The following is a 21,997-nucleotide window of genomic DNA, read 5'->3' as shown; positions in this document are numbered from 1 at the left end:
GGAAATAATGAAGAGGAATGGATTGAGTATCAGCTTGAGTCTGGTAAGGAATCAGGTATAATTCTTAAGAGAATAGGTGAAGAAATCATTCATCATTCATTCATTCAAAATGTTTATAGAGTGCCTGGCTATGTGCCAGTTGCTGGGGAAAAAATGGTTACTAGAACCAGACCAGGTCCCTGATCTCCTGGAGCTTGCAGATGCTTTGGGGAGGCAACCGTTCATAGAAAAACTAGGTATTGAATATGTAATTACAAATCAGATAGCGCTCGAAAGGAGAGAAATGACTTTCTTTAAGGTCGTGTACACACTGCACTACAAGACCAAGGAAGGCTTTCTCAGAGGTTTTCCCTGAGTTGATGTTCAAGGTTAGGTGGGAATTTTGGAGGTATGTATGATTTTAAGATGGGACCAGAATATATAGGTTAGGAATTGCTTGTGGCTGCTAGTAAGCAAGAACTTTGGCTGCCCGTGGTGTTTGCCATATAGCATGTATACATATGCAGACTTAGTATTTCTGGAATTTGGGGAAGAGATGCTTTGTTATCACAGCATCACTTGTGCTGTCTTGAGTTGGTCATGGTTTTATATTGCTATTGTTCTTGCTTTTAAATTAAATGTTTACATTAATTTTATTCTTATCAGTTTGTTTGATTGTGCACAATAAAGGATATTCATTGTGATTCAAATGCAAGTCATCCATATTCTCATTGCTAAGGTAGGTATATCTATAACTGCCATACCAAATTTGGTTTGTATGGTGACAACTCATTGTTTTCACTGAGTACTTTCCCAGGTGAAAACAGGTGTGGCAGGTAGACCTAAAGCTACACATATCTATTCAGAGTTTCAAGTACAGTCCTTAAGTAAAGAAAAAAAAAAAACCGTACTCATTGTACTGATGCTGTAAGTAAAAATAATATAAACCTCACGAAGTAGAAATAATATAAACCTCACTGTAGTGGCATGGGGTGCTCTGACTAAGCAACATATTTCATGTGCAAACAAATCTTTTTATCCATTCAACGATATTTACAGTGAACCTTCTATATGCCGAGCACTGTGCTAGGTAGTATGGATAAAATGTCCCAACACAGTCTCAACATTTAAGGAATTCATAGACATCTAAGAGCGAGATAGTCATACCCATCCATAGAAGGGTAGGAAAGTATTGTGGTTGCTATAATGGAAGCATAATTAGGGTACAGTGATGCACAGGGAAGGAAGTGGTCAGTTCTACAAAGGAGAGGAGGAGTTGGGAGAAGGTTCATGGAAGAGTTAACACTTGAGTTGAATCTTGACAGACAAGACATTCCACAAGATAGACAAAGGGGAAAGGGCATTATAGAGAAGGGATTAATGTGCAAAAAACAAACAAAAACAGCAGCATGAAACAACATGTCAAAGTCCAGGACCTGCTTGTGGCTCAAAGAGCTGACGCATAAGGAATGAAGAGGGGCTCATTAAGAGATAAGGCTGGAGTGATGGGCAGGCCAGGCCATAAAGAACCTGCATGCCATCACATGAATACCACGGTAGTTAAAATATGCACTCTAAGGTCATATAGACCCAGGTTTGAGTCATGGCTCTGCCACTGGTTAGCTGTGGAGCCTGAGTCAAATAACTTGCCCTCGATAAGTAATGGTAATGAAGGTTGTACCTCCCTCATTAAGTTGCTGCAAGAATTAAGATAAGACATGTAGTACCCGGCACAAATTATGCATGCAATTATGGTTGGCTTTTATTTTCATTATTGGTCCTCTGGCAAAGGGAGCCACTGGAAGTTTTTAAGTAGAGGAGTGACTTAGCATTTTGTAAGAGCACAATCATTCTGGCTGCATGTGGATGCTGGGTTAAAGGGAGATAAGTTTGGAGCAGAGAAACCACTTAAAGATATTGTAAACATTCGGATGATGGTGAAGATGGCATGAATTACGGTGGTGTGGTAGTGGTCAGAGAGAAATAGAACCGAAGGTTTGAGACGTATGTAAGGTAGACTCCATAGAACTCAATTACTTGTTAGATGTGGGAAGTGGGTTCTGTCATGCAAGTGATCTTAGGATAAACAAAAGAAGCCAGTGATCAACCAGGACTTGGGATCAGGTATCTAGGAAGTGCTTTTGTGCAGAGGACTTAATGATAGGTTCCAAAAAAGCTGTCTTTCTAACTCAGAAGACTCCTTGATAACTTGTCATAACATAAAACTGGATAGGGAAGGCTTAGCTGATCCATAACAAATAAAATTATCTTTCTATCTTTAACTCTCTCACGTCTAGGAGGCTTTTAATTTAAGGTAAATGAACTTTGGACTTCATCCATTAGCCATTGTCATAAAGTGGCACATATAACCTTCACTCATGCCTGGTATATTTGGTTCGACTCTTGCCTGACGCCACCCTGATTGAATTTTTCTCCTTTTATCTCAAGTGCCCTCCCACAATCCAATAAGCACTGGATGAGGTGCCTTTACTAAAGCCAGTGAGAATTAGAGGATTTAGGTTGTCTCTATTTTATAATACAGTGTGGTCTTGGTAACCACAGCATGCATTCATAAGATGGGAGACAATCCAGACGTATGTGAAAAGTTGCCAGAAGCTTTATGCCCATTTCTCCCAAATGCGGATACTGGGAAATGCTGATTGAAGGTAGTACTGCTGGATTCAGTTGCTTGAACAGCTATATCATTACTCAAAGTCACAGAAATGCACAGACATTATAACTAGGCATGGCCAATGAGTGAGGTGGCAAAATGTGAAATGAGGAAAAATAGTCTGCCTGTGCCGTGGACAGTCTAGAGTTTGGATAAAAGAGCACTTTCCATCTCTGTGGCCTCGGGCAGCATATGTAACCTCTGAGCCTGTTTTTACTGGTGGATATTCTTTTGATATCTAAAAATTGAGGTAATTTCTTTTTCAAAAGGTGTTTGTGAGGGTTAAATGAGCGGTATATGGAAAGCCCGGTGTAGGGTGGGTGCTAAACTGGCCATACTTTGGCTCAGCTGTCTCCCGGGGTCTTTGGAAAAGCAGGAAGAATGAAGATTTTTTTAGGGTAAGTAATCTGAATTAATTGGCTTTTACGGGTTTCTCATTTATAATTTATCCTCCCTTCCCGGAGAGCCAGAGTGGAAACCAGTTTTCCTCCACCCTCAAAAAATGCTTATCAGTGATCATGGGGGCAAAGGTAATATGACACCCACAGAGAAGAAGCTAATTTTAGCTATTCTTCTTTCAACAAGTCTTTCACATACACACAAGGAAAATTACTAACAAATAGAAAAATTGAGTGTTTTTTGTTGGTGGAGTTCCTAACAAGCCTGTTTCTTGATTATTTGTTGTTTTTCATGTAGAAAGAAAGAAGCAGGCTCAATGAAATTGTAATCGTTCCCTCCATGAATTGTGAGGTGTTTGTCCTTAGGAAAAAGTTTTGTTTTTCTCCTCTTAATAGAAGTTGAGAATTATCATATCCTCCATATAGTTTTTCTAAATAGTCTGTAATTTGACAAAAGCCTTTAGATAAATTCAGGAAATATCAGTGGAGCTCCAACTGCATGCTAAGCATTGAGTTGGCACTGCGAACTGAGAGACGCCAGCTGTGCTATTCTAGTCTGGTAGCCCTTGCAGAAAAGGGTAGGTAGGGAGGGAAAGGGGTGAGTTGCAGCTGATTTGAGAAAGCCAGTGAGAGGGGAACCCTCAGGCTGAAGTTCTCCACCACAGCTTCGGACCAGACTATCGGATCATGACCTCTTTCAGGTCAGAATCCAGGTCTGCTCATCTCTATGCCCTAAGCCTTTGCCACGGGAGCCCCTTAGTGCAAAGCATTTGTCTATTGAGAGATCAGGAGAAAAAGGTAGTGAGGAAGCCAAGTGGTCTTCTATTTCTGCCCTTTTAAAAATGAAATATTCCAAATAAAAGTTCGCTCTATACAATTAGCCATTTTTCACCCTTGTCTTTTGAGAGGCAGCACGGTAGAGTGGTCTGGATTCTGAAGTTAGATGGCTCGGCCCTATGTCCCAGCTCTACAGTTTCCTAGTTGCGTGACCTTGGGCAAGTTGTTTAATCTCTGTGTGCCCCAGCTTCCTTATCTATAAACTGAGGTTACTAATACTACCCACCTCACTGGTTATTAAGAGACTTAAATGAGCTAATATACATAGTTCAAGCTCATCAAGCACAGATACTATGTCTTATTCGATGCTGAAACCCCAGAATTTGGCATGGTGCTTGGTGCACCAGAGAAGCTGAATGAATGAATGAATCTTGATATGTAGGTTGACATAGCAGTCATTTATTGACAAAGCACTTTCCTATTATTAACTTATCCAATCCTCAGAATATCTCAGGAAATATACAAGAGAGATGGGCAGGACAGGTACCACCATCTCCATTTTACAAATGAGGAACCAGGGCACTGAAAGGTGAAGTGACTTGACAAAGATGACAGACCTGATTCATGCTCTTCGCTCCATTTATTCCTAGCCCTGTGATCTTACCACTATCTGTCTGCCTCTTGATCTTATGCAGGTTTCATGAAACTCAAAGGATCCCCACTAGCACAAATGAACACGCATAGCTTATTTAGCTTTCTGAAGAAATGAACTTCTTACTGTAAATACATACAGTCAAATTGTAACTTCAGATTAAAAGTTGAAGTTTGGAAAGTTTCTATTTTGGGGAATGGGGAAAAAAGCAGAGGCTATTTTATGGGAATAAGGAAGTTCTTTCTAAGCGCGAAAGTAGCAGAGAATCATGAAGGAAAATATTGACAGATTTTGTTACATAAATATTTAAAATACGTATAAAAAGTCATAATCAAATTAAAAGGAATATAAACTTTTAAAAAATTGCAGCAAATATGCCAAAAGTTAAAAATTTCAATATCTAAAGAGCTCATAAAATTTAATAGAAAAAATATAAGGCCTTGGTTTCAAAAAAGTGGGCAAAGGATGTAACAGTTTTCACATGAGGTTGATGAACATATAATATATTTTAACTTTACTCAAATAAAAGAAAGAAGTACTTTAACAATGATATACCAGTCTGCTTATCCAGAATATTAAGACTTTAAAAATTATGCTGGTAGAGTGAGATAAAATGGTTACCCTCATAACAAATTATCTGGAAAAAAATTGCCTTAAAATCGTTTATAGCCTTTGACCAAGAAATTCAATTTCTGGGACTCTATCCTAAAGAAACCATTAGAAATGTGATTTAAGACTTATGCCCTGCCCCCCAAAAAGGAAAGAAGATATCTAAGAAAAAATGCTTGGTGCTGTTGTACGGTCATGATAACTAAAGTGCTGAAGAAGTGTAACACAAATCTAAAAAATTTTTTTTAAAATAAAGACATAACTAAAGTTGTTTTTCCCAGTGTTTATTTATGGAAATGAAACACTAGAAACAACCCAAGTGTCTGATAATATGGGAGTGTTGAAATAAATTATGATCGGGGTGAAGCAGCACAGACTAGCAGCTAAAAGCATGGATTCTGGAGTCTCTCCACCTGGGTTCAAATCCTGGCTTTGCTGAACATTAGCGCTGTAACCTTGGAAACCTCTCCGTGCCTCACTGTCCTCATCTGCATGGTGGGGATGACAAGAGTATCTACCGCACAGTTTCTGTGGGTAAATGAATCAATATAGATGTACAATTCCAAAATCCTCAAAGCTCTACAAACCTAAAGGTTTCTGTAACTTTATTAGCAGCAAAATATGACTAAAGTGACATAAACTAACATAACTTTATCCCACTTTCTGTGACTATATTCTGTACTTACCTGGCAGAATCTCTAAAGTTCTCTTTATGAATTAATAACCCTCATGCACAGGTGAGAACATTAATTGAGAGCAATGCTAACTGGAGTCAGCTGTATCTATTTTGAGCTAATCTCTTGTTCAAGAAAAGTTTCCAAATCCTCCAGCCTAGGACTTTCAAACTTTAAGATGGAGGATATTATCAACATGTAGATTGCTGAGCTCCACCCCCAGAAATTCTCATTAAGTAGGTCTGGGATAGGGTCAAACGTCTGTGGTTCTCACGAGCTCCCAGGTGATGCTGACTCATGGACTACACATTAGGTACCCCACGCTGACCTGTCCCTTTAATTTTGAACACGCTTTACATTTTTATGTGAACATTTTCACTTTTTGAAATCTTTATCTTGTTTTTCATATTATCGTCCGATCCTCTGATTTCTATGTTGTGCTTATGTTTCTAGGAGTAACATAGTAAAATTATCTATCACTTTCTAAGCACTTACCATGTGCCAGTAACTGTGTTAGTGATTTATTCATTTATTTCTTCATCTTTTCAACAATGCTGAAAGGAGGATGTTATCTTCATTTTAGGAGTGAGAAAACTAGGCCCTAGGACTCCAAGTAAGTGGGAAAAACAAGTCTTCTTGACCCCCAAACCCAAGCTATTTCCATTTCACTGTCCTGCCCCTTTCTCACGATGGTACATGTCACCAGGTCTTCCAGTCTACGTGCTCTCTCAATCCTGCCTCAGCTGCATAGCTCTGGCAAAGTTTCCAGTTGGGAACCCCGGTCTCCACTCATCCCCTAGTCCATCTAGGCTCTCTAGGGCAGGAAGCTTTCCCATCTGTGTCTGCCCACGGCCCACACTGCACTGCATCTTTCGTTCTTACCTGGCCATTTATTATATGTGTTTGCTTTTTTATACCAAGGGATTTGTCTTCTTAACTGGATGTGGAACTCCTTGAAACCTCGTCTCTGGCATCTCTGGGTCTCCCTTAGAATAGCCATGGTGGGAACTGGTTGCCTCCCTTATCCTCCTTCCTATCTTGGTGAAATCAAGTCAAACAAGAAGGCAAAAAACAGCCAGATTTGACCCTCCTTAATCTCCGTCTCTGCATTATGGCCATGGGTGGTTTTTGAGTATTTGCCCTGCTGCTCCACGGTACCATGAGAAAGAACTTTCCATGAGGCCCTGTACTTGGCACTTGGTTTTTCTTAAGGATTTCCAGACACCCCTTCCTCCCTTCCATATTTACTCAAATTCCATTTCCATTATCTTACTTCCCATTTTCACATCCTTGTCTTCATTCAAGTATATGCCAAGAGATCTCACCTGTCTGTTCCCAGTTTGTACATCTGTGGAGCCACTTCCCCCTAATGAGATCTATTGGGACCAATATTGTGTGACACATTTGGTCTGTACTCTTTGGTTATTTTCTCCCTCCTCTCCTCCTCCCTCCTCACTCCCCCTCTCTTCCTCCATTTCTCCCTTCCTCCTTTCTCTTGAGGTCCTTATTTCTGTTATTGCTTGGGTGGTGTTATCGACCTACTATGACAGCTTACACACTCAGGGCTTGTAATCTTTTGTAATTTTCCCAAAATTTGTCATTATCTTCTCGTAAGGGGTCTGCTGAGCAGCTGGGCCTTGTAGCCAAAGGTTGAGTTTTCCCATGGTGCTTTCATTTCCTCTCTGTCCATTAATGCAAAAATGCTGGTTGTGTTTGGGTTACAGACTCATGTAGCTACTCTGCTAAACCGACACCACCCCTAGTCCATAATTCCAGATTCAATTCGTTTTCTTGTTCAGGAGGCTTTTTTCTGACCCACATTTATGAACCAGCTTTGTAGTGGTCTTGATGCTTTCCTTCAGTATCTCTTATGATCTGAATTCCTTCTCTTTGGTGCTCATTCCATGTACTGTTCTTGGTAGCTTTCATAGTGAAATACTAGGGTAAAAAAAACATTATGAGAAATATCATTTACTGTTTCTATAATGTTAACAATGTATCCGGCAAGGTGCTCAGCATTTTTATGCCTCGTTTTGTTTAACCCTATCAAAACTTTTTGTTAGGTATATTTCAATACAATAGGGAAACTGAGGTTTAGTGAGGTTAAGTGACTTGCCCAAGGTCTCATGGCCAGTAAGAGAGACAGCCTAGATTCAAAACTAGGTCACATCATTCCAAAGCCCATAGTCAAAATTTAGTTTCTGGAATCTTACTTTTATTCTTCAAAAAATATATAATGATTTAGCAGAAAGCTCTCTCATATGCTGCTATGACAGTGTAAATAGATACACCCTTTCTGGAGGGCAATTTGGCAATTCATATTAAAAGCTTTTGAAATGTTCTTACCCTTTAATCTAACAATTCCCAGGCCTGAATTTTTGCTAAGGAAATGATCATTAATAATCACAAAGATTTAACCTAAGGAAGTTCAGTATTCATAATATGAAATATTTGAAACAGATTCCATGTCCAAAAAAACGAAATTGGCTAAATAAAGTGTGATGCAGAGAGATAACGAAGTACCAAGTAGTCATTATAAGTTATATGGAAAAAGAATATTCCATATAACTTATGGCATAGAAATGTGTTCATGATATAATAAAATACAAAAAGTAACATACTGTAGGATTTCTGATTAAATCCATTTGTGTAAAAACAGATACTACACAATAAATTCAAAGAGAAATAAATGCTGTAGAGCCAGAGACATAGATATGTAATGTATATGTTAAAAAATGTAAAGCGTTGTGAGATTCAGGAGCTAGAATTAAGACACATTTTTATTTTCTTCTTTTCTCTCTTTTACTATGTAATAATTACTTTTTAAATTGAGAGGGTTTTTTTGATTTTTTGTTTTTAAGTTTAGTTTTTGTTTTTGTTTTTTTTTTTTAATTGGAGAAATGTCTGTGTGTTGTTTGAAGAGGTAGAGTCTTTGGAACTCCATCTCGATCTTTCCCTGTATTGGTGTATTTATGCCATCCGTTTGTTCTTTTTGTGGAGCCGAACTAGGGAGCTGAAAATATTCGCATGAAACTGAGCTCTTGTCTGGCATTTCATATCCTTGTGTGGTTCAGTGGGAAATTCATATCTTGTCCGATCTAAATCTAAACTCAACTAAACATACTGATCTAAACTAACTAAATGTCCTCTCTTCTTCCCTCTGCTACTTGGTTTTGTGACTCAGGCAGCCTTTATTTTACCCTCTGGAGTAGCCGCCATATTATCGTACCCTCACTGACACTGTGAAGGACATTTTACATTTTTTTTTTTAAATTATAGATCTTTGACAGTTGTTCATATTTACCAGTGCTCCCATTTTATATTTATAATTTCCCCCACTAACAAGTATTTCTACAGACACTAAAGTTCTATGTTCTCATTTAGTAATTTTTTTTCTTAATGCAGGTTTTTATTAGTTTTTTTCTCTTTGACCAGTTTGCTTTGGTTTCCTGATCAGGTTACCTCTGGACTGCCTTGTGCCATCGATTCATATGTATCCTCCTATACCCATTACATTGCCTCCCCTTCTTCTGGCCCTCAAGATATCTGTGCAAAGTGTTTTTGTTCTTGCTTCAGCTTTCTTTCTGCTCTCATTGCTTTGATCATCTCTCTGCAGCTTCCTACGTCCACCCATTTGCAGTCCCCATTTCTGTTTTTAGACAGTGCACCTATCTGCCTTTAATCTGTTTATATTCTCCATTCAGCCGCTAATCCTTAGTTTTATCATTTTAGCCTTTGATTTGGGCCTTCTCTGAAGTTTTTTTTTTATTTTAAAAACAAGTTCCACCACTTGACACTCCTGAGAGGGGCTCAGAGCTCTCTTATGCATGCCTTTTTTTCAGGGCATAATCAATCATAGAAGGAACAATTTAACCTCAGAAAATAAAATACTAAAACATAAATTAGCGTTCTCTCTATAGATAGATAGATAGATAGATAGATAGATAGATAGATAGATAGATAGTTATAGATAAAATCTTTGAAAGGAGCCAGTTACCCCTTACCAGCAAAAAAAAAAAAAAAGCATGACACAGCATTTCCACCTCTGGGAATGAAGCATAGGAGATAATTGGAGAAGTGTTAAAGAAGTATTTGAAAATAAGTTAATTAAAATGCTGTTTGTAATAGTAAATTATATATATATATATATTTTTTTTAATTAAATGCCCAGCAGTAGATGATTGGCTATGTAAATTTTAACTCATATATACCATGAACCACTATGAAATTATTAAATTTTGATTATCATGTATTTATGACAATAAACACATATTGTTGAATTAAAAAAAAACAGGTTGTATAATATAATCTCAATTCTGTATAATATGATCTCAATTCTGTATAATATGATCTCAATTCTGTAAAACTGTGTGTGTGTGTGTGTGTGTGTGTGTGTGTGTGTGTGTGTGTGTGTAGTCACCAAAAGGAGGTCTCTTGGTGATAGATTGTTTGGATGATTTTTAATTTTCTGTTTTTTTAATTTCTTCTTTTACTTTTCTACATTGATTGTATATTTTATAGTTAGCAAATATTGTTTTTAAACCAAAAAAATTTTATTCTTTTTAGTAGGTTACCCAACTAACTTTAATTTTTGATTGTTCATTTTATATTTTCCTAATATTTTACTATGAAAATATCAAACATTCTTTGCTTTTTATTAGAAAATGTCATTCATACTAGAGGTACTATGTAATGTGTATGTATGGTTTAAAGAATAATAATAGAATATATAACTGTGTACCTACAATCCAGCTTAGAAAGTTAAGTCTTTGGAACCCCTCTGTGCCTCTAATCAAGTCCTTTCCTGCTCCTTCCTCGAAGAGATAACCACTTCCAAATTTGTATTTCACGTTCCCTTACTTTATAATTTTATGACATATATGTATTCAGTTCATCATGCCACAGCTTGGGTTACCATAATGCACATTAGTCCATATGCAATCAGTAAATAAGAGAATTGTGTCAATATATACAAAAGTCACATTGTTTATATGAGATTTTCCCCCACATATAAATGTTTAATTTATATTGTTTTGAATTTTGTACAATTGCAGTCATACTCTTTGCATTCTTCTGCAATGTGCATTTTTAAAAATATTGGGTTTGTGAGAGTAATCCAAGTTAATGACTATAGCTGTGGTTCATTCATTTCCACTGCTGTATGGAATTTCATTGTATGAGTGTACCAAAATTCATTTATATGTTTTCCTGTCAATCAGGAATTGGCATTTGCATCTTCCTGCTGTTATAAAAAAATTTTCATTACAAACATTTTCGCGCATGACTCCTTGACACACATGCGAGAGTCCTAAGGCATTCTACCTAGGGGTAAAACGGCTGGGCTTAGTGTGTGCAAATTCATGTTTACTAGACCATGTGAAATGGATTTCCAAAGTGATTTTACCAATTTCAACTTCCACCATCAGTATATAAAAGTTCTCATTTATCCACATTTTTGCCAACAGTTGAGTTACTGCCAGATTGTTGTAGTTTCAATTTGATTACCAATGTATATGTTTTTCTTTCCTTGTCTGTTCATATTCTTTTTCTCTTTGAAATTCCTGTTGATGCCTTTTGCCCGTTGTTTTTACATGGAAGTTTCTATTTTTCTTTCAGGAGGAATGTCATATTTTCTGGATACTAATCCCTTTTTGGTTACATCGCTGCACTTATCTCCTTCCAGTTTGCAGCTTGTCTTTTCATTCTATAGGATCTTTTTTGTGAACAATAGTTTTTAGTTTAATATAGTTGAATTTATCATCTTTTATTTTTTGTGCTTTATTTTACTTATTTAAGAAATCTTTCCGTGCTTAAGGTTATAATGATTCTATATTTTCTTCTAAATTTTTAAAAATTTTACCTATCACATTTAAATCTTCAAGCCATTTGCAAACGATTATTGTGTATGATCCGATTACAGGTCCAAATTCTTTTCCCATATGGTTCACCAGTTTTCCAAATACTGTTACTGAATAGTCTACCCTTTCTCTCACAAATACACAATGCAGTTGGTCAATTATCAAGTTTTCATGCATGCATGAGTCTGTTTCTGGGCTCTATATTCTGTACTATTTGTCTTCTCTGTCATTATCACTGTCTCACTTAGTCCAGCATAATATTGTTTTGGCACTTGGTAGGGTAAGCCTCTCTTCCATGTTCTTCTCCTTTGGGAATATTGACTAGTCTCACTCTTTTGCTCATCCATATAAATTTTACAATCAGTTTGTCAAGTTGTGTGCATGCAAGACACACACACACACACCTGCTGTGAAGTGCATGCACACACACATATCAGTTGAGATTTTTACTGGAATTGCAATGAATGTATAGATCAATTTGGGAAGGACTGACCTCCTAACAATATTGAGTCTTCTTGTTCATGAACACAGTAGAGCTTTCCATTTATTTAAGATTATTTAGTGTCTTTTGATAATGTTTGAAATTTTCTCTTTAAAATTCTTGCACATCTTTAGTTCATTCTATTCTTGAGAAAATTTTTTCTATTACAAATTGTACCTATTTACCAAGTATATATATTCTGTTATTGATGATGAATAGAAATGCAGTTGACTTTTGTATACTATACATCTGGCAACTTTGCTAAATGGTTTTATTAATTCTAATTATTTGTACATAGAGTCTAAGATTATCATGTTTTCTATAATTAATTAATGATAAGTTTATTTTTATTTTTTAAACCTTACACTCTTGATATCTTTTTATTATGTTATTAAACTGGCCAAAACCTCTGGGAAAATGTTACAGAAGTGATGATGGGGCATCCTTGTCTTGTTTCTGATTTTGAAGGGAAGACTTTTGGCATTTGGTAGTTAAGTGAGAAGGAAGAAGGTAGATTGCAAAAAATGACAGCAGCTGCCCTGAGTACTACCCCTGGAGAGTGACAGATGGCCACTTCCAAACATGGGAGAATGGAAGGAGCAGAAAACAGAGAAGAAAATGGGAGATTCAGGACAGAACAGTGGAAGGAATTCATGGGACAGTATGAAGGGAGACAAAAAATAAACAAATACATCAGGTGGGGCTGATTATTCAGTTCACATCCCACAAGGAACATAGAGGGAAAGAATGACAGTGAGACCTGTGTAGCTTTGGGGAGGGGAAGTGACAGGACCATTTAAGCAACAGTTCCTTGTGAAGATCTATTCCACATAGAGATGGGCCTCTTCCAAGTAAGACAGTAAGTGCTGGATAAACCAGAAACCCAAGCCCCAGGAAGTAAGAGAATTAATGCAAGTTTCCTATTAAGCAGATAAACTGGATTTATTCTTAAAGTAGAAAAGAAAAGGGGAGTGTGAATAAGTAGCTAATAAAAAATAAGAAGGACATAAGTTATGCATTCTCCTTTCATACCTGCTGCCAGCCACCTCCCTGTCAAGGGCTAGCTGGGTGTCTGTGACATCATGTCTTACCGCTGCCACTGGCTTTGATAGTTCGTTTACAACGTATGAGACTGGAAGGAATGGTAGAGATCATCACAGGTCCAGCTGGACCCAGACAGCAGGAATGATTTGCCAAAGGTCAACTAGAGTAACTGCATTCATTTGCTTTATTTTATGTATTTGTCATTAGAACTGCTCTATTCAATTAATTGACGTATTAAAACATATAAATCAGTATCCCCATATTTATTCTATAAAATCTGAAAATCTTGCCTCAGATTTTTATATCATCTTACATCTAGGTAAACTCAAGTACCTTCCTATGTATAAGTGTATAGAAACCAATGACAATTATATTCCTAAGAAGGATTTTGATCCCAAAATAGCTACAAACAATTTTTAAGCAAGTTGCTTCATTGTTCTGTGATTCACTGACTCTTGTGAGACTAGAGGTAAAAGCACTTTAAGTTCCAAGGAAGAAAGGTACAATATAAATTCAAGGTAGTTCTTAGGATTGTAAATTCTTCTAGAGGGACATGGAGATCTCATGTCCACACTCACTCAGGGTCAAAAGCCCTTTCGCTTCCCTTCACACCTGATCATCCATCTTCTTTCTGAAAACTTTTACACTCTCACTTTGGGAGATATGTATTTCCATTGTTACATAATCCTAATTGTTGTAATTTTTCTCATGCTGTGTTGGAAACTTAGGGCATTTTTGTACAGTTCTGATGGTTAGAAAATTCTTTCTTATATCATACCAAGATCTGTCTTCCTGGAATTTCTGCCTGTCTGCCTGGTCCTATTCTCTATCCCCACCTAGAAAAAAATTTAAGACCTCATTCAGCATCCCGAACACCTCAGCCATGTCCCAACTAGGTGTTCTTTTCTCCAGGCAAATTCTCAGGGTTAGTTCCCACAATTCTTTCCTCCTCATGGCTTCATTTCCCAGCTTTCATTGTCCTGTTCGTCTTTTCTGGACATAGGCTACCTCATCTGGGTCCCCTTCTCCAAGACTGAGGTATACATGTACTTGGGCATCATAACACATCTGAAGACTAGGCCAAGGCTGCGTATGAAAGGGCTCTTAGTCCCCCTGGTCCTGGTTAACAACTCACTGCTCTAGCAGTCACCTGACTTTATGGCTCATATATCACCTATAGGTACTACAGACCTTTCTATCTTTTTTTCTTACTATTTGGGTACGATTTCTAAGTCGGTGTCAAAACACCTATCTGAATTACTAAAATTAACACTGATCTTTTCATCTGCCATTTTGACAACCACAGCAAAGAGAGGTCAAAGATAGTCTAGGATGACTTGTGCAAGCTGGCTCCTGATTATTTCAACGGTGGTTTCTAAGAGGGGCAAGCCCTCCACTTGAAGATATATTTCTTATTGCTCCATATGGTCGTTCCTCCTGACCAGGATTTGCCAGTTATCCTGGACCAATATCAGTGCACCGTCTGCCCACATTTACCTCCACAACACTCGATGCAATGTCATCCCTTCCTGAAAACTCCAAGGTGACTTTTGGAAGTGTCTGCATTTTTGTTATTGTTGTATACAATTTCCTTATCCCTTTGTCCCTCTGATATCTGTGCCAGATTCTGTCATTTGCTCTTTTAATGTTTGTTGATTCTACTTTAAAACTCTGCTCTCTTTTTTTCTACCTACAATATCTATTTGAAGATTCTTTAATGGAGGATGTCCATTTTATTCATTAAAGTCTTTGATTTGTGCTGTCTTCTAAAAATAAATACTTTCTTCAGAACTTCTTTAAAACTATGCCGCAGTAGCTTTATAGTATCTTAAAGGGAGGTTTGGCAAGCAGTTTTAGAGCTGGAAGTGATCCTAGTTCTCCAATCTCTCATTTGTATGGCTCAGACAAAAAGATGGAGACACAGCATTACTATTCTCTCTTAATTAAGAATGTTCATAAACCTTGTGAGGATAGCGGGGCTGCGTGGGAAGGGGGCAGTGGGCTGGGAACATCAGTATCATCTCAGGCCACAGGCTGAACACATCTGACCCCATCTAGCCCAATACAGAAAAGTGTGTAGGGAAAGGTATACTGCCATTCAGGTAAACTCAGTGGTCATTCATTTTGTGCTTGGACAATACAGATGCTTTACAGTCTAGACTCTAGTAGCTAGAATTTGGTCAACTAAAATTTCTCTTGGCTGCAAAAGAGTCTTTGGAATGAAAGTGACCAAGAAAAGACCATGTGCTCTGACTGGACATGTGGCAACAGGGCAGTAAGGCTAATTCTTTGTTTGAAAGTGCCCACAGCACAATCTTTTTTTACTGACTGGACTAAAGGTCATACAAAAGTCCACAATAAATGACTTGCTTTTCATCAAAGTCATTTATTAACCTCAGGAGTGTGGAATGCATCACCAAGAAACTAATCTGTGCCACCGAAAGGACATTAAGCAGAGTTTTCTGGACCACTAAGGGGAAAGGTAGAAGAAAAGAGAAAGGGAGTTTATCCTTGTCTTTGTTATCATTCCAAACGTGGCTGCACCACAACCTTGAATGAGAGATGGACAAAGAGTCTTTGCTCACACATATGAGAAAGCTAGGCCAGGCTATGATTATAGTCCTGTGCCTCCAGGAGTGAATCAAGGGTACAGCTGGACAGTTGTACTATGAATGAGGCATAAAATAACTTACTTGATTTATTTAGTTGATTTATTTTAAACCAACACACTGGTGTGTGCACAGCCAAATGAGTGGTCTTTTTCTGAGTAAAGCCCCTTGAAAAGCTTTGCATTTACGCCATGATGTTTCTGTTGCTCAAACAATTATTGGAAAATTATTGGAGTGAAGGAAAACATATGTACACACACAAATGACAACCATCTATATCTTACAGTTCAGAATTAGCTACTGTTAATAGGCATATTTGCTTCCAATCTTTTTTTTTTTAATTTAAGAAATCTCTATTTTTTTTCATTAAAAAGAAATATGGCTTTTTATAGAGGTTTCAAATGATGTAGAAAAGAACAAAAATGAAAAGCTTTTTTTAGATACCTAAAAGTCCATCATTAATATTTGGTGAACATCATTCCAGGCATTTCTCTATATATCCCATTCTTTTGAATATCATCAGTTTTTGGCAAAGTTTCCACCTTTAAGGAAGGATTTGATTTTTAGAAATAGGTAAAAGTTGCCAGGAGCCAGCTAAGTCTCGTGAATAAGGTAATCATTAAGCCGAGTAATGAGATTTTGACACCAAGTCAGATGTAATTGGTTTTCTTGAACAGCTCAGAAATTGGCTCCGAGAGATGCACCCATATCAGAAGTGATCTGAGCACCAAAAAAGACTGCCCTCTGAGGGGCTCTCTGAAGGATGTGTGCAGGGGGATGGCAGAGCCTTGGAAACCATGACTTCCGGAACTGTCCTAGAGATGAGCCTCTTGAGGCCTCCGGGCCTTGGTCAGGTCCTTATTTCCGTGGAGTCTTTGTTTGCTCATCTTTATTGGGATGTTAATAATGTCTGCTTTTCATGAACTGTTATGAGAATCAAATTAGGTTATGGACATGAAAGCAATTTTGCAAACTGTCAAGTCTTATACAGACGTAAGGCACTATTTTTTAATTATGTTTTTTAAATTAATCTTGTTTCTCAATGAGCAAGCCTCCTGCAAACACAGTCACTCCATAAGTGGCCACATCATCAAAGAAAAAGCAGGTAGGACTATTCTCTCCCCTTCTACTCTCCTCAGGCTACAGGTTTATCCCTTCACAGCTACCTTGCCTATGACTTTGTAGTCATTTTACCTGATTTTTCCAATACCCAAATGTGGACAAGAGAAATTAGAGAAGTCTGGTGGGACACAGTTTGAATCACCGCCACTGGCACTTCTAGCTTTCAACAGCCTGGGGTTGGGGTGGGCGGTGGGGCAGGGTAAATGATTTCAGTCTAAGGTGCCTCTTTTGGAATTTTAAAAAGATTTGATCAACGTACTGTTTACCTGAAAGATCTTTTGACATTCGAAACTCATCAACTCATCTTTCACAGAACAAGGGAGTCTACAATCTAGAAGATTTCTTAGGAGTTCCCATAATGCATAAAAAAGGGAAGGAAGATTTAAAACTATAGTTATCTTTAAGAATGGGGGTAATAACTGTACCATCCTAGTACAGTTGGGAGGACTAAATTTCAGGCTCTAGTACAAACTGGCACATAAAAAGTACTCAATATGTTACCTATTATTTTTGGCATCATTATTAATACAAGATTGGAATTTATAGACTCTGAGTTAGAAAGATGTCAGTGCATATGCCATCAGTGGCTTTTGACACATGAAAGAGCACTTCATCAATAATGAGTTACTGCTACTTATACATAATTTATAGATATAATTTCACTCTTTGGAATATCGCATTTTTATTTGCAGTCATTCATTCAACATATATTCATTGACTGTTTTCTATATATAAGACATTGTAGCATCCATGAGATACAACAGTGAAACAGACGGACATAGCCATTATCCCCATGAAGCTTACTGCCTAATGAAGAAGACAATCAGTAAATAATTACTGAATGAATATTTGATTATAACTTGTTTTAAGTGCAGTAATTCTATGAAGTCATGTAGTTGAGTGGACCCAATCTGGTGTGGATGGATGGGGAGTAGAAGCAAGGATTCAGGGAAAGTTGCCTTAAGTAAATGACATGTGAGCTGAAAGAAAAACAGGACTAACATAGCAAAGAGTGAGAAGAAGCAGATTCCTGATGGAAGGAACAACAGAAGCAAAGGCCTTGAGGTTGGAAGGGATAGGTCACAAATGGAGTAAGAGCGATGGATTGTGGAGGAGAAAATGAGATTGGAGGCTGAAGGGCACTAAGCAAGGCAGTGCCTTGCAAATCATAATAAGAATTGTGGTCTTGACCCTCACATCAGAGGGAAGCCATTGAAGTGATTTAAACAAGGACGTGAAATGACCAGATTTATTCAAAAATCACTCTCAGTTCAAGGAGAAAAATGAATCGGTGGGGAGTGAATGTAAGGAGACTAAGAGGCTGTCACAACAGGCCACACGAAGATTGATAGTAGCTTGACCTAGGGTGGTGGTGGAAAGAAGTAGAAAGAATCAAGAGTTATTTACGAAGCAAAATCTATAGAATTTCAGCATGAAAGCTGAACGTAGGATATAGGAGAAGGGAGGTGTGAATAACCTATTCGTTCATTCAGGAAATATTTATTGAGCCTCTATTAAAGTCCAGACACTCTGCTAAGAACCGAGGATTCCACTGTGAACAAGACAGACAAGTCCCTGCCTTCAAGGGATCACAATCTAGATTTGAAGCTAGAATGTTGATAATAAATAAGTAAACAGAAGAACAATCGTGTTTGCATTTGCAAATTACAGTTACACGTCATAGAGTACGTGATTACGGATTACTGCTACAAGAAAAAATAAAAAGGATGTCATAACTGGGGCAGGGGGAAACTTTAATAAGGTAGTCAGGAAAGACCTACTTACGGAGGTGACATATAAGATCAGACCTGAGGATGAGAAGGAGGCAGCCAGGACAAGAGCCAGAGGAAGAGCATTCCAGGTAGAGGTAACAGCCAGGTCAAAGAGCTTGGTGTGTTGCAGAAACAGGTAGGGGACAAAGGTGGCTAAAAATAATGAGCAAAGTGGGGAGTTGTACCAAATGGGGCTGCAGAGGCAGATCATTTGTAGGTCATACTAAAGATTTGGGATGTTTTTTCTCTCCTTTGCATAACAGCTAGAATGATGTCATTGGTGTTTAAAAGATTGCTCTAACTGCTATGTGACAAATTGGGTGGTAGTGGTGGTAGTGGGGGATAGATCATTTCAGAGCAAGAGTGAAAGTAAGGAGACCAGCTAGGAGCCTGTCATTCAGGCAATAGAAGATGATGGCTTGGACTAGAGGTATGTCGTTGAATGAAGGAGGGGTAGGCAGATATGAGGTGGACAGATACATTTTGTGGATAAATCCAATGAGCCTCGCTTGAGATTCAAATGACTCTGAAAAGCAGTGATGGCATTATTCATTGACAGAGGTTGACAGCCTGGTATAATCTACCTATAGAAACATAGAATCTATGTTTCATCTCCTGAGTCCCCAAGGAAAGGACTGCAATTGTTCAAGCTCCACAAGAGCTTGTTGGCATTAAGGAGATCCAGCCCAGATGAAGGATCAGAGGCCCAAACCTGGCACCAACGTAACTGGGATCAGGGTTCACCAAGATTAAAGTGACCAAAGTCACAGCAGCCCAGAGTGAACGGGGAATCTGTTGAACTAGATCTCCACAAGTGTTGCCTTCCTGGAACCAGAAATAAGAACTAGTTCAAAACCTGCGTCAGGGCTCAGCCAGCCATGGAGGTCAAGTAGCAGAACCACCAGTTAAAAGTTAGTAGATGGAGAAGTTCCACCTATGACACTGGTTTGATGAAACATTCAGTGGATGATTCAGATATTGGAGATTTATTTGTAGAAGAGCAATGCTCTTTAGCTCTTTGTGACTTAGATAAGAGGAGTACCTGCCTTACAGTCATGGTTTGATCCAGAGCATGAGACATTTTGGTAGCCTTGCCAGAGACGTATTTGCCTTCCTGATCCCACTCTCTATTTCTCTGCTATTCCCACAGCATTTTGCACATAAGGTAAAATATTCAAAATTCTGTGACAAGTTTTAACTCACTGCTGCCATGCTGGTATATCTGCATGCACATATGTGTATGCACATGTTTTGCCAACCGTGATGTGTGGCAGCTGGGGTGTGGGTAATGGCTACATCAAGGCATATTAACCTGTAGGGGCAACACACATATTTATGCTGTGAGTTACATAAGGAGTTAAAGAAATCTAATCTAAAGTGATAGATATCGGACTAGTAGTTGAGGTGTAATTGACTTGGCGGGGGCATGAAGGAGCCTTCTGGGGTACTAAGAATGTTCTATCTTGATCTGGATGGTGGTTAAGTGGATGTGGTACATTTGTAAAAATTCATCGAATTGTGATTTTATAATTTGTGAACTTTATTATATGTAAATTATACCCCGATAAAAATGTTTTTATAAAAGAGACAGAGCAAGAGAAGAGGTATTTGATCCCAAGGCAGACAAGACAAAGGATGGTTCATTCTGGTGTCAGTCACACAGAATAGTAATATGCCCCCTTTGGAACTTGTTCGCATTTAACCACTCCTTCCTGCTCTTGTTCCAATCTCAATCCCCAGCCAATGCTAAATGCTACCCAGAGATAATGGGGACCAGAGGAGGTCCTTGGGAGAGTTCATTCCCAGCGAGGACAATTCACTTTGTCTTGACCCTTGGTTTTCTCATTTGCTAAGAAATTCCCAAAGTCCCCACCAGCTCTGATAGCCTCTGTATCCAGGGTGTACGCATAAAGCGCCCACATCACTTGCTCGTGAGAGATTCAGGAAGCAGGGAGAATGTCTGTTGAGCACATTAGTCCATCATTTCTTAAAGAAAGAAGAAACTATTTTTCTAAGGACATCTAAAGGATTGTGGCTACTTCAAAGTAACAAGTCCTTTCTGAAATGTATATACTTATGAGGGACACCAGCAGTCTGAGGAAAGAGTGGCTCAGAATGGTCAGTGGAAGAACATTGAATCGAGAATATGAAATCTGGTTCCCGCTGAGGCTTTGCCAGTTACCAGTTGTGTAATATTGGGCAAGTCACTTAATCCCCTGAATCTCAGGTAGTTTTGTTGTTGCTCCTATGGTTTGTTTTCAGCATCATGGGACTAACTAGTAATTTCTTCCCTGTCTAGATCACACGGATGTTAATAATGCTGCATCTTTTCTTCCTATGTCTATTCATATTTTTAAAAGAAATTAGTTTCACTGTACATGCTGTTCTATAAATGTTTTTTCATTTATTTAACAGCATGAGTATTGTTCCATCTTAATGTGGTTTTATTACATGTTTTTAAGGACTGCACCATCTATTATGAGACTGTAGCATCTTTACATGCCAATCCTCACTTGTTGGATGTGGAGTCCCATTATTTGCTGTTAGAGATAACATTGCCAGGAGAAAAGGAAGGAATCTGGCTCCTCAAATCTGGTTGCACGTCTTGTATTCTATTTATATAGATCCATCTGTCTCTAGCTGGACTCGAGACCCTGAAAACATGAGGGACTGAAGGAATGGTCACTTAGAAGAGAGGAAGGGGCCAAATAGAGCAGGACAGAAGCTGTCTGTTATTGGGGACTGATGTGGCAGTTTTACGTGTGTTAGAACAACAGCCCTGTGAGGTAAGGTTACTCCCTAGCAAGGACCAAACTGCATTTGTGCACACAGTTTAAGTTGAGAGGGAAAACTAAGAACCAGCACTGTGCCACCCCCTCCTGTGCTTCACCTACTCTATTCCTCCCCACCAGGTATGCTCCTCTCCCTCCCCCTCACCTGTCCACACCTTTCATTCCCCCAATGCCCCATTCCTCTCAAATACATCCTTCAGATACTCGCTGATTAATCCTTTCTGGAATTCTTAGTCACATATTTAGCATTTTATTATAAATGATCTAATTCTCAGACTCTTAGGGTTACCACAATTGATTTATACAGCCTTGCCAGTGTGCCAGAAAGGCCCTACAAGATAGAAAAACTCCTCGTTTTTCTGAAATTATTGTTAAAATTTAATAATCTCACAATGCCATGAAGATACTCTATGCTAAGTGTATATTTTATTGTAAAGTCTTACATTTAAAATACACATTTTTAAGTGTGCTTGACACTTTCACCAGCCTCTATGCTTTTTCCTTCCACCTCCACCCCACCCTCAAAATCAGAACACATACTAGTAGCAAAATTTCCTTC

Source organism: Pteropus vampyrus, unplaced genomic scaffold (genome assembly GCF_000151845.1).
Source record: "Pteropus vampyrus isolate Shadow unplaced genomic scaffold, Pvam_2.0 Scaffold1, whole genome shotgun sequence".
Taxonomy (NCBI): Eukaryota; Metazoa; Chordata; class Mammalia; order Chiroptera; family Pteropodidae; genus Pteropus; species Pteropus vampyrus.
This window is presented reverse-complemented; position numbering follows the sequence as displayed.